The sequence below is a fragment of the Callospermophilus lateralis genome, chromosome 5 (genome assembly GCF_048772815.1).
Source record: "Callospermophilus lateralis isolate mCalLat2 chromosome 5, mCalLat2.hap1, whole genome shotgun sequence".
Classification (NCBI taxonomy): Eukaryota; Metazoa; Chordata; class Mammalia; order Rodentia; family Sciuridae; genus Callospermophilus; species Callospermophilus lateralis.
Window position 1 is genome coordinate 34155157 of NC_135309.1, and position 22577 is coordinate 34177733.

Sequence of the window (22577 nt, forward strand, 5' to 3'; positions counted from 1 at the left end):
TCTCTTAACCACTGAACCACATCCCCAGTTCTTTTTATTTTTGTTTGTTTTGAGACAGTTGCTTAGGGCCTCCTTAGGTTACTGAGGCTGGCCTCAAACTTGCAATCCTCCTGCTTCAGCCCCTCAGGTCACTAGGCTTTCTTAGAAGTCTCTTCCAGCTCTGCCTGTTGAAAATGCAACAACCCTTCAAAGGCCTTCCAAATCTGCATTAAAGACACAGGTTCTGATGTTCTGACATGAGTATCTAGTTTCAGTTTCTCAACTTCTTTGACTATTAGTTTTCTTTTCTGGAAAAAAAAGAGTGTAACATCTTCCAGGTCTGTGGGAAGTTGTTTTTTGTTTGTTTGTTTGGTTGGTTGGTTTTGATTGTGCTGAGGATTGAACCCAAGGCCTATGTGGATATTAAGCAAGCACTCTACCAACTGAGCTATATCTCCAGCCCCCATGGGAAAGTTTTAATGAGATACATATGTGAAGCACCTAGCATAACATCTGTGGCAGAGTAATATCAATACACCTTAGCTCTTAATGCTATTGTGCCTCCTTCACAAAACCATGCCCAGTCTCGCTGTCAAAGTGAATCACCTGCCTTCCTGGCCCTCCTTTTATTATTGTGTATAGTCATTGCATTACTTATGAATAAATCTGTCCTCACACCTGTGGGGCAGGGACCCTCTTGTCTATTTCTACATGCCTCATAGGGTCACCCCCTCCCCGCTCCCACAGTGCGTAGAACTGAATTGAATGCAGGCAGGATGTTGAACTACAGTTAATTTATTCAGAGTCCCATGGAAGCAGTATAGTCAGTGATCCAGAATCAGAAGACGGCTTCACATTCCACCTTAGCATATACTGCTTGGTGAGAATCTGCACAAAATATTTTATCCACATCTGTTTTCTTTTGGGGGGGCTGGGGTGGTTATCAGGGATTAAACCCAGGGGCACTCAACTACTGAGCCACATTCCCAGCCTTATTTTGAATTTCAATGAGTTGCTTAGCTCTTTGCTTTTGCTGAGGCTGGCTTTAAACTCATGATCCTCCTGCCTCAGCCTCCTGAGCTGCGGCTATCCACACCCATTTTCATATCTGTATAATGGGGATAATGTGAACATTAATTAATACTAAGGTTGGGGCAAGTTTATGAACATGATTTTCTTTTCTTTTTGAATCTGGGGATTGAGCCCAGGGCCTCACACAAGCTAGGCAAGCACTGTACCATTGAGCTGTACTCACAGCACTTTTATAAAACTTGTATTTTGAGATAGGGTCTTGCTAAATTGCCCTTGCTGGTCTGGAATTTGTGATCCTCTTGTCTCAGCCTCTGGAATAGCTGGGCTTTCAGGCTGACAGCATTCCAGTCTGAATGGAGTTTCTAATTTTTTTTTTTAAATCTTGGCATGGTTGCTTGCTTCCCCCTTGTGGATAAAATTCAAATTGTCAGTTAATTAGAAGCCAGTGGGTTAGCATTTTTTTGTGCATTTTTTGGGGGGGGTGGGGTTACTGGGGATTGAACTCAGTGTCACTCCACCACTGAGCCACATCCCCAGCCCTATTTTGTATTTTATTAGAGACAGGGTCTCACTGAGTTGCTTAGCGCTTTGCTTTTGCTGAAGCTGGCTTTGAACACGTGATTTTCCTGCCTCAGCCTCTAGAGTCACTGGGATTTCAGACCTGTGCCACCAAGTCAGGCAGCATTGTTTTATTACAGAAAAATTGAAAACAAATTAGGTACTACGTAAGTTTGGCTAAATAGATCACAGTACCACCACACAAGGCAATATGACCATACCATTTGAATATAATGAATGTCTATGATATATTGCTAAGCAAAATCCTAATTAAAAACATGTAATGACATGTAGATTTACCCTCATTTTTTTCCAAAATACTTGACAAATGTGAAAGGATGGTACATTAAATCTCCTCCTCTTCCTCCTCCTCCTCCTCCTCCTCCTCCTCCTCCTCCTCCTCCTCCTCCTGTTCTTCTGAATGAAGGAACTCAAGTGAACTGTACCACTGGGCTACATCCCCATCTCTTTGGGGTCTTGTTTAATTGCCCAGAATAGTCTCAAATTTGTGATCCTCCAGCCTCAGCCTCCTAAGTAGCTGGGATTACAGGAATGTACCACTGTGTCCAGCTTACTTTCTTCTTTACAGTTGTATATCTGAGTTTTAAACAAAGAGCATATATTAATGGTATTAGAAAAATATAGCTCCTTTACACTACGTATGGTGGTACATACACACTTGTAATCTCAGTTACTCAGGAGCCTGAAGCAGGAGGATCCAAAGTTCTAGGCCAGCCTGGGCAATTTAGTGAGACCCTGTCTCATAATAAAAAAAAAATAAGAATAAGGTCTGGGAGTGCTGAGGTTGTGGCTCAGAGGTAGAGCGCTTGCCTAGCATTTGTTAGGCACTATGTTCAATCCTCAGCACCACATAAAAATAAAATAAAGTTATTGTGAACAACTACAGCTAAAAAATACATGTTTAAAAAAAATAAAGATGGGGATATAGCTGGGGTTAGAGCACCAATGAGTTCAATCCCCAGTACCAAGAAGGAAAGAAAGCTCTCCTTTAATTTAGAAAGAACCTATCTATTAAACAAGAAAGGCCTTATTAAAAGTTGTGACAGGCCAATCTGAGTTGATAGGAAGCTTCAGCAGTCATCTCTCTGTGCCTGCTCTGTTCAGAGAACCCTGAATGGGGAGAAGGTGGAACAAACAGAGAATGTGGCAGTCCTGCCTTGTCCATGGGAGACATTTAAGAAGGGCTGAGTAGATACTAAACAAAACCGAGTCCAGCTTACATGCTGCTTCCTTCAGGAACATTCTCAACTCTGGACCCAAGAGACTCTGTCCCCTGGGGTCCACTAATGCTCACACACCTGGCTCTTCATACTTAGATCCTTCCCCTAGTTTTTTTTAAATATATAGTATATTATCATTTTCTATAATCACCTACACCCTAAGGGCCTCCTCCTGATCTTAGCACCCATTGATGGGTTGATCCTCCTAACTTCACTTTCCTCCACTCTTCCCTGTCTTCTCTCCCTACCCTCTGTTAATCACCAGTCCACTCTCAACTTCTGTGGATCAACTCTTTCAGATTCCATGTATGAGTGAGATCTTGTGGTACTTTTCTTTCACTTAACATAATGACCTGTAGTTCTATCCAAGTTGTCACAGGGACCGGAATTCATCCTTTCTATGACTGATAGTATTCTGTTGTGAATCCGTACCTCATTTATTTATCAGTTGATGGACACTTAACGTTGTTTCCATTTCTTGGTTATGGCAAATAGTGCAATAAATATGGCAGTGATAACACATCTTGGAGATCAGGAATCTCAGCAAAATACCCAGACAAGCGTAGAAAGCAAGATTTATTTAAGAAAGTGGTAGAGAGAGACTTCTTCCAAGAGAAAGGGCCCTAGAGCTGGGTACCCACGGGAGGACGTTGGTGTTGTTCTTGTATTGACTCCAGAATCCCTCTTTTAGTTTTTGCCTTTTCTTCCTTCTCCATAGATAGTGGGAGCAGGGATGTGGAGGTTAATTGTTAGCAACCCAACATGCCCAGGATTATAGCATGATCACAGAGGTTAACAACCCATTGTTCTTTGATAACCAGTTGTCATCCTCTATTGACCCCATCATTTATTACCTAACACTGACTGCCCGACCTTCGCTCCTGCCTAGGCCAGACAGGGCTGCAAGGAATTGCTTTTTGGCAAGGAAAGCTTGGGAGGAGGGTCATCAGTATAGTGGGCCCATTTTATTCCTTATACTTTTTCTCTTAACCTTGTGCTCCCACCATTCTCATCTGTCTCCTTACAGCACTACAGGTATTAAAAGTTATTTTTAAAGATATATATATATATATATATATATATATATATATATATATATATTCAAACATAATTTCTTCCTAATTATTTTATTATAACTTTGCTATTGCCTAGGTTTTTGTGGGATTGGGGATTGAACCCAAGGCTTAATGCATGCTAGGCAGGCACCCTGCTGCGGAGCTATATCCGCAGCCCTGTGGTCCTGGGTCGTGGAGTCATTTTTATCTGCCTTGGCTGCGTGGTGCCGCTGCTGTGTGACGCTTTCTGCTGCACTGCTCCCAACTTCACTTTCAGTCCATCATTTAACATTGGCCATAGTGAAAGTACTGATGCCACAGAAATCAGCAAACCCTACAAACCCGGCTTCCTCTCTATACACAGGCCTCTTATGAAGACTAACCAGATGCGAACAGTCCCGGACTGACGGATGCAGGGAAGCCGGGAGGGGGCGCTGTCCCCGCCGCACAGCAGCTATGCGGGTGGGTGCTGCGCTCCCCTCGCCAGGCTCGCGAGCCCCGCGGGAGGAACCGGCCGGCGGATTGGCCGGAGTCCCGCGTCGATGCGGGCCGAGCTCCTGGCCCGGAGTGCGGGCGGAGCGACAAGCAGCGCCCCCCACCAGGGCCAGGGCGAGGAGTCGGATGTAGCGCAGATGTAGGAGCGACGGGTGAGAACCTCAGGGATGTTGGCTGCTGAGCCAAGGAAGAAGCATCAGTGCCTTCAAAGCAGAGCGTTTCTGTAGGAGTGTTGCACAGTAGTACCTCTAGAGCAACTCCATCCACCTGAGTGGCTCACCCCTGTGATGTATGTGGCCCCATCTTGAAACATGTTTTGCTCCTGGAAGGAACACACATATGGGGCATGTGGGAGACTGTTCTGGTTCAGTGGCAAACTTTAATCAGGATTTGAAGCATACAGTGTAGAGAAACCTTCACAAATTGATGAAGGCAGGGCTTCATTGGTGAAGTGAGAAACTGATGTGACTCCATTTTTGAAAATAAATAAATAACAGCAGCTTGTACCTCAAGGCCTGTCCTAAGGAAGGGGGTCGTGATCCTTGTCCTTGGAAAAACCCACAGAACACTCCTAGGTACATATCCACCTTGCTGAGTTGTTTGCAAATAACAGGAGAGATCTGTGGCACCAGGTGTCCCTGACTCAGGCTAGGTGGGGACCTATAGCAGCCCCCTAGCAACCACCAATCAGCATGAGACAGGGAAAATAACTGGAATGCCAGATGGCCCCCAAGTAGTTTATGGTGGTTGATAACATGTTGGGAAACCATGTAGGTTAGCATGTACACCCCTCGTGGCCTACACCAATCAGTTCAAACAAACCCCCTCTTGTACTAACCAATCAACCTTACCCAACTTGTTCCCGCCAGTGAATGTGCTAATCAATGTTAAGAGTTGTTGTTTGATTTTCCCGAAGTATAGAATGATTTGCTGTGTGATGTTGTGATGCATAGAGTATCCTCCCAAAACCTATAAAATCTCACTGAACAAAGGACCGGGACTCACTCTCTGGGACCACTGCATCAGAAATGGTGAGTCCAGGCTCTAGCTTGCAATAAAGACTCTTGTGTGATTGCATCGGATTCGGCTCCTGGAGGTCTATTGGGGTCCCTCAAATCTGGCATTACAGAAGAACCTCACTTATTAGAGAAGCCCTTTACCCGTGAGATGGAGCAGAAGGACTTCCAGGCTAGCTTGGGCTGATGCCAACAAAAAATCACCCATAGCAAGAGGAAGACAGCCAAGAGAACTGCGATCAGGGAGGTCCTGCATGTTGGGCAAATGCATTACAAGTGCTATGAACGTGGGAAAGCTTTCAGTTGCTAAGATACATTTGTCCAGCACAAGAGAATCCACACAGGAGAAATTCCTTATAAGTGTGGTGAATGTGGAAAATACTTTAACCATCACTCTAGGTTTTCTTTCTTCATGGACAATGTTGATCTTACATAAAATTTGGTTTTTATTGCCACAGTCTGGCTGGGCACAATTCAGGAGCCACTTGTCAAAAGAAACAAACTTTATTTTTAGAACCATACACGCCAAACAAAACAGCTCCTCAGGAAAACCTTCAGAGCCCAACTGCCACCACCGGCTTCCCACAAGCCTCTCCACCTCCCCCCACTCCTCCTGCTCTTGAGGCCGATTGGCTGGGTTTCGTGGGCAGAGCCAAAAAAGTCCCCCAATGAGCAGCTCCATGGTCTGAAAGGGCGGGGAAACAGCCCAATGAGCATCACCTCAGAGGAGCCAATCAGTTGGCAGCTAGAAGTTGCTGGGGCCGCTGTGAGCCAATCATCAGCTGGCAGCTGGAAGTTTGCTGGGGCCCCTTCGGCTGTGGCTCTCAACATTTTATTTGAGACAATGTCTTGCTATGTTGCCTAATTGTACACCAGTCAGTGCACAATGGAACAAGGCCTTATAAGTGCAATGATTTGTGGGAAAGTCTTCATACACAAATCCACCCTTGTTCAGCATGAAAGCATCCATACTGGAGAAAATCCTTATAATTGCAGTGGTTGTATGAAATCCTTTGGCCACAAATATACCCTCATTAAACAGAGAATTCACAAGACAAAGCCTTTTGAGGACATGGAATGTGGGAAATTCTTTAGTCAAAACTCTGACTTTATTGCACACCAAAGGGTTCACACGGGGGGAAAGGCCTCCCACCTTGTTCAGCATCAGAAAGTGCACACAGGAGAAAGGCCCTGAGTGCAGTGAGTGTGGGAAGGCCTACAGCTTAAGCTCCCACCTCATCTGGCACCAGAAAAATTAGGCTACAGGGAGGCTCTAGCTGTGCTGTCCACACAGCAGGATTCATCAATGAGATGTTGGGCCTCACATGAACATTCACACAGGGCAGGTACCTTGTGGTGCCAGTTATTCAGAAATTATGTTGCATTTCCTGACCTTCTCAAGTTTCTGTCAAAACCCATGGTTGAACCCATGTCAACTTCTCCAGCTTAGTCACCCAATATCTTCAGGAACAGCAGGACTTGTTCTGTCTCCAGTGCCTGGGACCTGAGTTCAGAGGGTTCTCATTCCCTCTAACTAGTGTGTACGTGAACATGACCCGTCTTTAGCCAAGAGGGCCTGAGCTGTGTTCTGCTGGTGCCTACAAAGGTTTTCTTTCTTCATGGACAATTTTGATCTTACATAAAATTTGGTTTTTATTTGAGACAATGTCTTGCTATGTTGCCCAGGCTGGGCTTGAATTCATGGACTCAAATGATCTTGGACCTCAGCCTACTTCTCAAGTAGTTGAGATTACAAGCACATGCCACTGTGCCCAGCTTTCCTATGAAATTGCAATGGATGTTTTCAGCCTCCCAAGTCACCTAGCCTCCCAAGTCACTTGCCTGACATTGCTCTGGTTTGTAATAATAAAGGCCTTATAATTTAAGCTACCTTTAATCTTGGGGACTTTTCATTTCCTGGAGTAGATTGAGAACGGAATTAGGCTATGCCTGTATAAGGACCTCCAACTTTCTGTGGGACAAGAGCTGTGCTGAGAGCCATAGCTAAGTAAGAATGACGCATGGCAATTTCCTTGTCAGCCTACCCCATGTTGCTTAGAAGGAGGACTCTCCATTGTGGAAATGGGCTTGCCTTGGATCCAGGTCATTTGCAGTGACATGGCATGTATGTTTGAGTAAGGTGACCCTGCTCAAGGACCAGGGCGGATCCGGGTTTAGGTGAATTAGGGTTTAGGGCTGATCAGCGTTTAGGGCGGTTCCAGGTTTAAGGTGATTCCTGCTGGGAATAGGGCGTATCCTGCTGCTTCAGGCGCCCGCCCACTCCTTGAGTTCCCGTTGAGTTCTCGCGGGATTCAGAGAATATTTTGGGATGCAGAGCCTGGTGGAGGTGTGGATTTTCCCAGAACGTGCGTGTAGAGTGCGGGTGAGAGTTCGGGAATAAAGACTTGCTGTTTGAATCTACAAGGCTGTGAGTGGCTCATGATTTTGTGCCCAGCTAGACTGCGGCAAGGTGGGTAGAGAACTGTGCTCCATTCAGTTTTGGTGTTAATTTTGTCTTTCCAATTCATGTTTCTCAGACATTGTTCTTTCCACGGGATGAACTTCTGAATCTGGGTTTGGTAACAAAAGGAAACTTGCAGATTAGGACAATTTTATTCTCTGCTGTCCAGTTTCTTCCTTATAGAGGAAAAAAATCCTTAATTTATTTTGTTCCCTGTATCAGTTCCCTTTTGGTCTTTGTTTCCTGTTCTTCAGTGGTTCGTGGCTAATTCTTCCACATTCCACTGATGGCTGATGTCCCTCATGTGTCATTTGCATTGAAGTAATAACATGCTGTATCCTTGACCCTGTATGTAGCACTTTAGATCTTCCAGATAGCCATCGTCACCCAGGAGAGCTGTGCATAACTTGTAAAAGGACGAACAAGGCTCGTTGTTGGAGAAAATGCCCATTTATTGAAGAACAGCTCTGCATATTTATAGATCAGGTGGTGGTTTGACAGTTATATGGTTGAAGGGTTTGACAGTTGGCATGGGGTGCTTTCTGATTGGTGGGTAAGGATCATGTGAGCCAGCAGGGCTAGTCTGATTGGTGGGTAAGGATCATGTGAGCCAACAGGGCTAGTCTGATTGGTGAGTAAGGATCATGTGAGCCAGCAGGACTCACCATTGGATGGGGAAGTTAGTCTTTGGACCGGTGGACTCCCAACAACTTGTATAGGTGACACTTGGGTGGGAGGACAGGAGCTGCAATAAATTAGTAAAGCATTGGACACAGCAGCCCCAACCATGGGCCTAGATGAACGAAGATATATGTGGAAGAGGAATAGGAAGCTCAAGAGCTGCCTCTGCCTAAGTGGTGGAAAATGGTGGTAGGGGCTTGAGTGGGCTCCTTAGCAATGGTCAGAAGTGGGTGAGAGATGGGGCTGGGGCTGGGGCTTAGTGGTAGAGCACTCGGTCAGAACGTGTGAGGCCCTGGGTTTGATCCTCAGCACACATTAAAAAATAAATAAATAAAATAAAGGTATTGTGTCCACTACAACTAAAAAATATTAAAAATTAAAAAGAAAAAAGAAGTGGGTGAGAGAAAGGAGGGGACCAGCAGGAGGTGTAGCAAGAGTCTCCTCACAGTGTTGCACAGACTGCCCAATGCCAGACCCTGTAACTCAGACCTTTTCTGTGACACGTCAATTCCTGATTGAGCCCCAGCTATAATGCATGGGACCTGCTACCTCAGGCCATCCACCCTCTTGAGCTCCATCCTTTGAAGGCCCTGTAAACCTCCTGAAAGACCCACCGATTCCCTGTCCAAGAAAGACGCACAAGGCACTGGCTGCAAACGCAAGAGGTTTATTCAGACACAGACGCCTGCGGGTGCTCAGCAAAACCTCAGCCGGAGATTTGGTGAACTGGCACACCGGGCTTTGGGGTACAGGTCTTTTATAGGATAATGGGGCAGGTTTCGCGCGCGCGGTAACCAACAGGTTTCTTATTGGTTATTTTGAACCCAGCATATAGATTACCTAAAGGGCAAAGTTGTTCTTCACTTTATGTTATCAGTTCCTATTTGCCTAAGAATGCCCTGGGACCTGGTTTTTTTTGTTCTTTTCCAACCATCCTGTCCTTTCACAATAGACTACCCTTAACTGATTAACAGATAGACCTCTCCAGTGTTTAGTGGGTTAGCAACACGCCCTGATGGTTTCACAATGGGGCCTGGGGTTTCTGGGCTGGGGTCTTTCATTCCCCCCTTTGTCTGGAAACTTGGGAACCAATCATGGTTCCCTCAGTTGGGGGCCTATTTAGGCAGACTCTACATCTTGGTAAACAGTAATCCTCAGGGGACAGTCTTTAACTTTCCAGACTTACTTAAAATTGGCCTCCTAGATCCAACCTGACTCAATTTACCTATCTACACTGCCTTTCCATTTTTGGCTTTGTTCCCCCCTAATTTTAGAAACTTTATTGCTGTGTGGAGAAGGGGCGATGACTCGTTCTGGCTGCTTCAGAGCTGAAAAAGGGGTGTCGGACATGAGGGGGCTTGAAGACGTGGGGGGCGACTTGGGGGACGTGAGTTCCCATTTAGAAGTCAGTTCCATTTGAGATCTGGTTGGGGAAAAACAGGTTGTCATCTGGGGATGGGTGTTTCTATGAGAGAAACAAAAACCATGAGTACTGAATAAGTGTTGCAAAAGCTGGAACATGTCACTATACATAAGTTCCCTCATCAGGCTTTAACATCCTCAGTTACCAGGACTGTAAACATAACATTTAACTTTTAGGGTTACAGATGTCCTTTCCCTTAAGACACAGTTTAATAATTTAATGTCATCTGATCTTGCAAAATCCTTTTACTAGTTTGACCTCTGTGTCTAATAGAGAAATCTTTAATTCTGTTACTTAGGGCTGGATAACCATACAAGCAAACACCATGCCTACCTGTGTAGGTTAGAAATAAAAGCCTTGAACTAAAAACTACTCTGGCAGTTCCTTTTGATAGTTATCAGGCATTCCTGTCTGAGAATCTCTTTTGAAGCCTCCAGTTTACTTATTTATGGAAGTTACATTTAACTATTATTTTATTTAAAAATGCCCAGGAATAGCTGTGTTTTGGCTATGACTGTCTTTGCTAAGTGTTTAAGATGAAGCAAGTCAAACTGACTTTTGTTTCTATCTATTGTTAACAGTAAGCTGAGTTTCCTTGGGAGTCCTCGGGAACTTTACAGCAGCTTTTCAGATCTGCTAGTGCCATTTGCGCTAGGATGGGTCCAGGCCTTGCTTGACCATGTGGCTTCCCTCGGAAGCATCAGGGATGTCTCCCTTTTCTGATGACCCTCCTCTTCATAGCAAATGCACTGATTGGCTTTCTGTCCTCCACTGGTCTCATTAATCTCCCTGTTCAGGAGGTTATGTGGCCTAGAGTTGCAGAGCCCTTAGGAAAAGTCCCCTATCCCTTGACTCAGACTGACTCAGAGGGCAAAAGCCAAATTTTTAATTTTAAAACTTGATCTTAAACATCTAGCAAATAAGTTAACAGCCTTATATTAAGCGCACTGGGCTTTAATGTCTATCTCTCTATCCTGTAGGTGATAACTCTTTATCTTACATTAACCCAGGTTGTGAGTTCTTAAATCAGTACCTCTGCAAAACATTAACAGGCAATCTTTAAGCCATTTTGAAAACTACAAGATAAAATTATCAAAGAGTAAAAACATATTTAGTTCATATAATAGCTACCTTGAATTTGGCAGAGTTATACATTATAATTCCCTGTTTGAGATCTTAGTAATCTTAACAAAAACTAACTTTTGGACACAACTTTAAATGTACTGAAATCTAGCCTATTTTTTATAGTTACTTTCACATATAGTGGGATGGGACATAGAGCTTTATCTCAAGTAAGGCGGGGTTCTTCATAAATCTTAAGTACTGCAGTTCTGAGACTGATCTTTGCTTTTTAGACATCGTTTTACAAAGCCTACATAAATTGTTGTGAACTTGAGCAAACATAACATAATATCACATCTAAAACATGAATTAAAGAAAGGCTGAAAGCTTCTAACCTTTTGTAGAAAAGTAGTAAAGTACTTTTGTGTTTTACAATAAAACCTTTAGACAGATTAAGCCCTCATTAACTTAAAAATACACTTAAGTTGTATCTCAGTGTAAAAAGTAACATAGAACTGTACATATCTTATTGATAACAAGCCCAGTTATAGAACACAAGTGATTTAATTATATCTCCAACATATCTTTCTTTTAAGCCTAAAATTATCATACAACTTTAGAACACAGCTTGATATAATGCTCTTTTGAAGCTTCTACCTAACAGACTTGTATACCTGGAAGATGTGAACACATTAATAGCACCAATTACATTGATGTTTTTATATTAACCAAGTTTAGCTTTTAAAGAGATAACATAGCACAATTCTCTAAAACAATAGCACTTGTTTAACCAGCTGTTTAATTTCTTTAAGATTACTTGCTCAAAAACTTACACTTATAAGCAACTTACACAGACCTTCTTTATATCATTTACTTAAACCCTCTTAATTACTTAATCATATAGACTCTTATCCAGAAACATATTTTCCCTCTATGAAATCCATACCTAGAACCTTCTAGTTTCTCTTTTTTATCTGTTAACCTCCTTCTGTTCACATTTGGAAACAATACTTGTAAATTTTGAATTTAATCAGATTATTTTATAGACATAAACATTTTCTTAGGTTTTATTTTTGAACACCTAGAAAAACTTATAAGCTTAATTTTAAAGACATCTTTACTTTCATCTGTTTACCTAATTTAAATTGAACCATTTGAATCACGTGAGTCAAAGATATTTGGATCCATTTTTAAAATTTTTTATGAGCGCTCCTCATCTGCCAATTGTTATATCACTGTATGATATATGGAAATACACACAGACATACTGACATACAACACGTAACACAAGTGTAACACAACACAATAGTAAAGGCCTTGTTGCTTTCTCAGATGAAATCTCATTGCAATGTTTAAAAACTCCATAGTTGATCAAAAATAGAACTTATCAGAAAAACATTAACTTGTCTATAGGATCAAAATCATGAGCTCAAAAAAAAAAAAAATACAGAATCTAAGAAAAAAAGCAAAAGTCCTAGAAAAAATTGACCGGCCTGTAATTAGTAAATGCCATACAATTTACTCTCTGGTTTAATCTAGTTTGAGTTCCCATAAAAAGACACTTTTACTCTTTTTTTTTTTTTTTTTCCTTGGGCCTCAGATCTGTCTCCTACTGAGTGCTCCAGGCTTCTTCTATTTGCATATCAGCTTAAGTCCTGGCTGAGGTCTGGGAAAACTGGAATTCTGAGCACAAACCTCATGCCTAAGGTATTTTAACCATAAGTCACAATTTCCAGGTTTGGATGTTGAAAATTATGATACAAGTTTAAGATGCAATTTATAAAATTTCATACCTTTTACATTTTCCTACACTAGAAAAACTTGCTCACACAAAACTGAAAATAGGATCTCTACCATTAGAAGAAATTTCTTTAGGATCATTAAGTCACTTTCTTTGTTCTGAAGTTCCTAAAGTAGTATTAAGTTTCATTAAATCACCTGGAGAAAATCTTAAAAGAGAACTACACACTACCATGTATATCCAAAATTAAGCCTTAAAAAAATTTCCAAGACTGTTGCTATTCAATGTTATTTCAATAAGCCAGACCAACGTCCCAATCCAACATTTTTTTTTTCCTGAATCTTATACACTAAGGGGAACAGATACCAAATCATAATTTACTATCCTTGCCCAAATTAATGCACTGGTACACCTAGTGAAATCTTTTCAGGCTACCCAGTTCAAAATTGATGAAAAAATAACACTGAATGATTGGGAGTTACTTGCCAACTTGGAAGTAGAGTTCTTTTAATTTTCTTTATCCTAAGTATTTAAGTTCTCTGGCTGAATTATCTGAAATCACAAACTAAACAATTACCTAACCCTAACTTTTAACTGCAAGATTGTGCAATGCTTCAAACTCATTTAGATACCAGATGTTACAATGAAACATCATTTTTTAGACACACATTTAGCCTAGATTATCCCCAAGAAACAATCAGACAACCAGATAAGAAAATATCTCTCCAAGTTTTGAACTTCCATTTAATTATGACTTCTATCAGTGGCACCATAGATTTCCCCATGAGTGGACCAGATGTTTTCACATAGGGGCAACTATAGGTGTAAAATTAAGGGTCTCGGTGTGACTGACTTTACTGCATTCAGGTGGAGTAACCCTTGCAGTGCAGGGAAAGAATGAGGAAATTCCCCAGAGCGAAGGTGGCTCTGGCAGCTGCTGGGAGTTTCTCAGTCTCCCCTTTACTTACAGGATTAACTTCTTTGGATAGACCCAATCCCAGGCAATCTGGCATATCTCCTAACTTTCCAGTAGAGTCAGTTTTTATCTGCCTTAGGTCTTGAAGGGGGAAGAGGGAATGTACTTTGATCGGCTCAAGTTTTTTTCTTGACTCTTTTTCTCATGGCAGAACTGTAGACTAAAGGAGCCGCCTAAGTGTTAAGGGATATCTACTGGTTGTAAGGTAGCAGATTACAGGAAGAGTTGATTCTAAAAATGCCTCTCTAGCAGCTTAAAGAACACAGCTCATTTTAAACATTGGGGTGGTAAAACAGACTATTGAAAGTTACCTATGCACCTTAGGGAACCTGGGCAGATTTTGCTAATTATCCCGTGCCTTTCTTAGTCCTGCAACCTGATTTTCTAACATTTCTGACCTGCGAAGGAAGGGGAGCATCCAGGAGGAATGGATGCGAGGTTGTGGGAGTGTTGCATAGCCCATACGGAGGCAAATGTGATTGGGGCTTTCCCTCAGTGCCATTCATCTACCGATCACCCTAGATACCCCTTAGGGCTGTCGGGAGGGGGCTCAAGAGAAAGGAACCTTAAGAATCGTCTGAGAGTAGCCCAGACCAGAATTCCGCAGTTGTTCCAAACTCCTTCCTCCACCTCCACGCATCCGAGGCAGATCGGGATTCGGGACACTGTGTACTCACGCCAATTGCTCTCCGGGCCCAGACAGAAAAGTTGGAAGCGGCTTTGGCAGAACCCAACATGCCTGCTCTGTATTGAACAGGTGATTAAGAGCTGCCTAGGCCGAGAAACCTCTCACCCGAGTCTTGAAGAGTGGCGGCTGCACTAGTTGTGTTTAAGTAGCCGTCGGGTGCCCACCTTACCCTCCAGAGAGAAAGAGAGAGAAAGATGCACCTCAAACAGACATGGGGTGCGTGCACTTACCTCGGTGTAGAATCTCAGTCTGGGACAGAATTTATGACTGAAAGTTCGGCTCCCATTCCCAAAGCCAATTAATGCCAATTTAATAATGAGGACAGGGTTTTGAGAAAAGTTAAAGCGAGATATCAAAGTTTTTAGATCCCCAGCAGGCATTTCTTAACCGCAGTGGGTGCACGCAAGCCAACTACGGGAAGAAAAGAAAACACTGCTTCCCTAATCTCGCTTACAATTTAGGTTAAAATTTAGCTAAAGTTATCTCCACACCTCTAAGGCAGATTGAAATTTGGGACTCTGCATCGGTCCAAAGTAAAACAATGCCATCACACTAAACAGAGACATAAAAAGACACACAGAGACACACAAAGACATAGATTCCCTTTTCAGATTGTCAAAAAAATGAAAGTGGGTGCTGGCCCCAAGCCAACTGGGGCCTTCCCTTCAGATTGGGGGAGCATCCCCCTCAGATTGGGTCTGACAACGCCAGATTGGGAGATTAGTTCTCTTGCCAGGGTTTTGGGCTGGGGACAGACAGGACAATAGAAACACATAACACAAAATTCGCAGCGCGGCCACAAAATTCGCAGCACGTCGTGGATTGCTACCCAGAAACTAAAGGCTCAGATGGATCCGTCAGCTACAAAATACTTTACCAAATACTTCACAAAATACTTTACTACAGGCAATCCACTCAGAACCCTGGGACGTCTCCCAGGGTGGCAGGAATCCCTGGGACGTCTCCCAGGGTGGCAGGAGAGAAGTCCGAGTTCGTCAACTCCTTCTCAAGCTGCCCAGAAAACAGAGCGATTACGCGTAATCATACGGACACCTCGCACAGACAGATAACGACCAAAGACTGCAAACATAGAACAAAAGAGACACAAAATGACACGAGCTGGCCAGCTTACCTCCCAGTGGTTGCCGGGTGTTCCTCGGGCAGGGATCCGGACGGGGTTACAGGAGTTCTCCTGGCTGGCTCGCCAAATGAAAGACCCACCGATTCCCTGTCCAAGAAAGATGCCCGAGGCACTGGCTGCAAACGCAAGAGGTTTATTCAGACACAGACGCCTGCGGGTGCTCAACAAAACCTCAGCCGGAGCTTTGGTGAACTGGCACACCGGGCTTTGGGGTACAGGTCTTTTATAGGATAATGGGGCAGGTTTCGCGCGCGCGGTAACCAACAGGTTTCTTATTGGTTATTTTGAACCCAGCATATAGATTACCTAAAGGGCAAAGTTGTTCTTCACTTTATGTTATCAGTTCCTATTTGCCTAAGAATGCCCTGGGACCTGGTTTTTTTTTGTTCTTTTCCAACCATCCTGTCCTTTCACAATAGACTACCCTTAACTGATTAACAGATAGACCTCTCCAGTGTTTAGTGGGTTAGCAACACGCCCTGATGGTTTCACAATGGGGCCTGGGGTTTCTGGGCTGGGGTCTTTCACTCCCACCTCCTGCTCCCTGCCTAGATGACTCCTTCAAGCTGTACTTCCCCATTCAGACTCCTAGTAGTCTCCTCCTAGGCTGGAAAGACCCAGCTGGAGATGTGGCCATCTCTAATGCTGCCTGCCTGTACTGTAGAATGGAGATAGACGGCACACGTTTACTAAGAAATAAGCGGGGGTGGGCCAGATCAAAGGCCCAGGATCACCCCAACCCTGTCTCCAGGTGACTCCTGGGTAGGAATGGACAGCGGATGCCACTAAGCTTGAGAGCAGGAGATGGCCGAGGGTAGGTGCGCGCTGGAGCCCTTTGAGGCATAGGGAGACCTCCTCCGGGAGGCTTGTCTCTACCCAGGAGTCAGCCTCTGTCTTCCCTGGGGCTCCGCCTGCGGCTCCAAGGCCGTTTCTATGGCGACAGTAAATGAACCTTAGGTTGCCTGGTTATAGCAGCTAAAGTGATCAAGAGTGACGTCACAATGCTCACACTGAGAAATTCTACCAGGCTGGGGCCAGGCTTAGAGGACTGGTTTGGCTGGAACCGGGAGCTCTGGTGGAGGTTCATACACGCGAGGACCCAGCCGCCGCCAGTGGAAGGAGGATGGGGGTCTGCGAAAGGACAAGTGCAGGAGGAGGGTGCTCCTGCTGCCGGCCGGTGGCGGGTACAGGCGTGGATGGTCAAGCATCTAGCGGCAGCTGGAAGCCTGCCTGACCAGCCTGGGAAAACCATTGTTGATACCGCCCAGAGGCGGCAAAACACGTGCTCCTGCCACACCCCTTCCCCGCAGGCCCCTTGCAGAGCCCACCTCTGCCACCTGCCCTGTCCTGCGGAGCCCTGAGGCTCCACTTCTCGTCTTGTGAGGGCATGGCTTCAGTAAGGTTTTTAATTCCTACCGACTTTTGATCATAATTTTCATTCATTTTGATGCTTTGCTGCCTTGTGATGGTGTTATGTAAACTTTTCCTTATTGTTTTTTTTTCTTTTCTTTTCTCAGTTTCTTTGTATATCTCATGTGCTACTTTCCTTTAATGGTAAGTTCTTCTAAAACACGTGTTGGATTTGGTTTTGGTGTTGGGGATGGAATCCAGGTCCTGGTGAATGTTAGGCAAGCAATCCACCACTGAGCTATGTCCCCAGCCCTAACACAGCTTCTTTTCTGATATAATTGCTGAAATCATTTTCCTATAAAAACAATAAAATATGACATAAAGACTTTAGCAGCATGCCAGTGATCCCAGTACCCTCAGGATTAAAATCAAGTTAGTGCTGAAGTCCTGGGCTCTTGAGGAAATGAGAAATAAAGTGGGACTAAATGACCTCAGGCAGGTACTCAGAGACTTCAGAGTTGAAGAAGTGCAAACTAAGTAGTATCTGCCTAGGGCTGGGTGTGTAGCTCAGTGGTGGAATTCCTGCCTAGTATGCACTTGGCACTGGGTTTGATCCCCAGCACTGCCAGAGGCACAAAAGTAGAGAGTAGTCTCCTCCTAGGCTGGAAAGACCCAACTGGAGAGGTTATGGGAGTGATTGAGTTTGGATTTTTCTACTCATTAATTGCCCATCTTCTAAGTTTGTTGGAACAGAAAGAGACCATGACCTGCTTTGAGGGGCAGAGAAGTCTCTTTCCTAAATTTGTGGCTATACCAGGGCCTGTGAATATTTTGAACTTTTTCAACTAGGAAACTCAGGAGAAACTTGACTCTGAAGAGGTACTGTTTCTAAAATCCTGAAAAAAGCACACCTTTCTATCACAGGCGCTGAAACCACAACTGCCCAAGGAACTCCTGGGGTCACATGTAAGCCACTGTATAAAATCAAGGAGGAAAAGAAGATGGGGTTTGGACTTGAAGAATTTTGGACTTCTAACTCACTAAAGCAAGAGAATTTGATTTTGGATTTTAATTCCTTTTCATTTAATTGATACTGGGCTTAAACTTGCAAGGGGATTTGTCTCTGGACTTTCATTTCTCTGGGTATGTGATAATGAGATGATTTATATTTCTGTTATGGGAAATATTGTTTTGAAGTATTTATTATTAGAATATATTAATATTTTCACTCAATCTCATGCAGAAACTGATATGCTACATTGGGCCATATGACAACTGGGATGGAAAATAAAGAACTCAATTTTTCTTTTCTTTCTTTTTTTTTCTTCTTCTTCTTCTTCTTCTTTTTTTTTTTTTTTTTTTTTTTTTTCCTGGTACTGGGGATTGAAACCAGGGGTATTTATCACTGAGTCACATACCCAGTCCATTTTATTTTGTATTTTGAGACAGTTGCTTAGGGCCTCACTAAATTGCTGAGGCTGTCTTTGAACTTGCAGTCCTCTTGCCTCAGCCTCCCAAGCTGCTGGGATTACAGGTGTGTACCACTGCACTTGGAAGAATTAATTTTTCAACCTTTGAAATAGTGTTGACTTAATAGAAATATTTTTTCTCACACATTTTGTAGCCTTCTGAGGTCAAAATCTAAACTCCCACCAACAATCCCAGAATGATGCCCAGAAGAGAACTGATTGATTTGTGGGGAGCAGTTTTATTAAGGGAGGTAGAACTGAGAATGCCCTCTAGTTGATTACAGACTTCATAGTCTGTAATCAGATTATTACAGATTTCATAGCGAAATTAGTGGATTAAAAGAACAAGAGATCACATCATTCTGATGCTCATGGATACCACTACTTATTCTCAAGTGTGTTCTCCTTACTCTCTACAATGATCCTCCCTTCTCCTTTCCTTCAAAGAACAACATAACAGTTTAGTTATTTCTTTTCCTCCTATTGACCTTAAGCTTCATGAAATTCAGGGATATGACTAGATTGTTCATAGTTATATAGCCAGCATTGAATTTCATGCCTAAAACACAGTGCTTTTAGTTTCCAGGGCTGAGCTGGTACCTGCTATGGCTCTGCTTGAATTTTCTGCATGAATCCCTCATGAATTGCCAGCTCTGTCTCAGCCTCCATTAGAAAACTAACATTTGTGCCACCAAGTGGACTTCCACTCAGATCAGCTAGAACCTTTGAAAGGAACCGCGGGAACAACTTTTCCCAGAATAACTTGAACACATTTTTGTTCCTACGAAATTGCTAGATCAACAGATCATTTAGACAAAACAAGATTTCCTGGTGCTTCTGGAATAGAGAATTGAAGCCCTGGAGAGAAATAATCAAATGGGAAATTTGATTATTCTAAACTCTTTGCTTGTCATCTTCTTTGAGATCCTAGTCTTTAGTAGTCTAATAGACTTTAATAGACTGTAATCTTCTGTGCAATCTTACATTTCTGAAGAGAATTCATCTATAGTGCAAAGATGTTCTACCTTGTTGAAAAATAAAAGAGGATTATATAATCATACCATCATTTACCAAAAAAGATTAAAAAAAAAAAAAAGAAAGAAAAACAAGAAGCTGGAAAATGTAGGAATAAAATATGTTTTCTCTTCTTCTGGCTTCCACGAGGAGGGCTTTTTCCTAAACACACTCTTCCCCCTTTTATCACTCCTTTCCCAGGTAGGTCCAGTGAATTACCTGATTGGTAAATCTGTGAAGAATAACCATTATTGTAAATTCTCAACTCTGACCTCCTTCCTCTTGCAAGTCAGCTGCCCTCAAGAAGTTTCATTTCCTGTTTGTCCCCTAACCTCTTAACTCTATCTCCTGGGTTAAACTTGTTTAATTCTGAGTTTTAGCAAAAGCACAAAACCTCTAACCTCATTTCTACCAATAATAAAGATGAAACGTTCTCACAAAATTTTTTTTCAGAAAAATTAAAAAATTCATATAGATGTTTGAGTAAAATGAAGAAACCCCAAGGGAAAAAAATCAAATATTTTGAACTAAGTTAAAATACAACTAATAAAAATTTGTGGGATGCAATGAAAGCAATGCTTACAGGGAAATTTATAGGATTGAATGTATATATTACAAAAGAAACTAAAAACCAATAATCCAAATTTATACCTTAGGAAAGCAGAGGAAGAAGAACAAAATCTAAAGTTAGTAGTAGTAGTAAAAAAATAAGAGTAGAAATCAATACAATTTAAAATGGGAAATCAGTAGAGAAAATCAATAAAATTAAAAGCTGACATTTTGAAAAGATTAATAAAATCTGAAATTCTCTAAGCTAGGGGAAAAAAAAAAGATACAAATTGCCAGTATCAGAAATGAAAAGACCATCACAAGAGAGCCTATGGACATTAAGAGAATAGTAATAACTTAAAAAGTATACTATGGCCACGTGCAGTGGCACACACATATAATCCCAGTGGCTTGGGAGGCGAGGCAAGAGAATTGGGAGTTCAAAGCCAGCCTCAGCAAAAGTGAGGTGCTAAGCAACTCATTGAGACCCCCGTCTCTAAATAAAATACGAAATAGGGCTGAGAATGTGGCTCAGTGGTTAAGCATCCCTGGGTTCAATCCTCAGAACACACACACACACAAAAAAAAAAAAAAACAAACAAACAAACAAAAAAAAACTATGAATAACTCTAGGCCCACAAATTTGATTAATAATCTACAAGAAATGGACCAATTCCTGGAAAGATACAATCTTCCAAAATTCGCATGAGCAGAAATAGGCATTCTGAATAGGACTATGTCTATTCAAGATGTTTAATCAGTCATAAATAATCTTCCAAAATAGAAAACATGAGATGGCTTCTCTAGTGAGTTCTATCAAATATTTAAGGAAGAAATTACACCAAGTTTCTATAATTCTTCCAGAAGACAGATGCAGAGGGAATATTGCCTATTAATTCTGTGAGATTAGCATTACTCTAATACCAAAAAAAAAAAGACACGTGAAAAGAAAACTCAAATTTCTTAAGAATAGAGTTGAATGCGCCCCCCGGTGTCCATGGAGAGAGGTTGAGGTGGTCCAGCTCCGGCCAGAGGCCCCCGGGGCGCCAGGACGGCAAAGATGTCAGCCTCGTTGGTCCGGGCCACTGTCCGGGCTGTGAGCAAGAGGAAGCTGCAGCCCACCCGAGCCTCCCTCACCCTGACACCTTCAGCAGTAAACAAGATAAAACAGCTTCTTAAAGATAAGCCTGAGCATGTAGGTGTGAAAGTCGGTGTCCGAACTAGGGGTTGTAATGGCCTTTCTTACACTCTGGAATATACAAAGACAAAGGGAGATTCTGATGAAGAAGTTGTTCAAGATGGAGTCAGAGTGTTCATCGAAAAGAAGCACAGCTGACACTTTTAGGAACAGAAATGGACTATGTTGAAGACAAATTATCCAGTGAGTTTGTCTTCAATAACCCAGACATCAAAGGAACTTGTGGCTGTGGAGAAAGCTTTAATATTTGAAACCTCAGGACTCCTCTGGCTGTAAACTCCAGGAAAGCTTGCTGAAACCTTGGAGCTTGCTGAAGAAATCATGTCACTGTCGCATGCCTAAGGTTTATAATATGTGGCCACCTTGTGAGGAAAATAAAGTGATGCATTTTGAAAATGGAAGCCAGTATGTTAGATTCCATAAGACATGATATTTGTATTCTCCATATGGGGCAGAAAATGAGAAGCCATTGCTCTTTTTGGATCATTGATATGTAAAGAAAAAAAATCCTACCCTACACTTAATTCTCATATTCCTTTCTGTTAGAACCAGTTTCAATAATACTGCCTCCCTGACAGTAATTCACAAAACAGGTTAATAGGTATGTGCTTGCTAAATTTGTATCAAATGGCTTGAATGTGCATCTCCATGGGCATTTTCCCAACCAGATTAGTGGTTCCCAAAACTCAGAGGTGAGAAGTCCTTGACTACTGATAGTAACATGGCAGTGCATTGTTTTTCTACCCAAATTTGCATGACCTCTTTTTTTACATTTTTATCAAAATTGTCAAATGCCTCATTTGTGTACCCTTCAACAGTACTAGGAAAAAGACTTCCTTAAAGTGTAGTGCAGCATAGTTCCAAATGATGAGAGAAAAAAGTGAGGAATATTTAATCCACCTGTTTTACGACTTTTTTTTTTTTTTTTTTTCCATCTTAAGAGTCTGCTCGAAGCCTACTTAGATCCTTTTAGTTGGAAGGTATCTTAAAAACCATCTAACCCATTCCCCTCAATTCTATATAGGAAGAAACAAACTCCAGGGAAGCTGAAGGCCATTTGTCCACATTGCTCTGCAACTAGGAGACAGCTTGGGCCCTACCCCATGACCTCATCCTCATAGGGAACACTTGTGCTCAGCTTTCCGAGGCAGTGAAGGGAAATGATAGTGTGGCTTAATCTGGTCAACATTTGGATAGAGTTTCCTTTATAAGTTGATGAGATCCTATTGTATTTTATTTTGAGAGAGGGGACAAATATTATTTTAAGTCTTTTTTATGTGAATCACTATCTTGTTTCTTTAAAACTTAGAAACAGTGGTCTACACTAGTAGAGAATATATTACAGCAGCCCAGCCCACTCCATTCTTTTAAGGTGTAATAGTGATTTTAAAGCAGAATATGGGGGTCTTTACTTAAAATTTTCATTATGTGTACACTTTCTGGTTCCT

General features: G+C 42.4%; 1 pseudogene; it reads left to right on the top strand.

Moving 5' to 3' along the window:
- Positions 1-20986: 20986 nt before the first annotated feature.
- On the top strand, positions 20987-21873 carry LOC143399038 (iron-sulfur cluster assembly 1 homolog, mitochondrial pseudogene; annotated as a pseudogene).
- Positions 21874-22577: the final 704 nt, after the last annotated feature.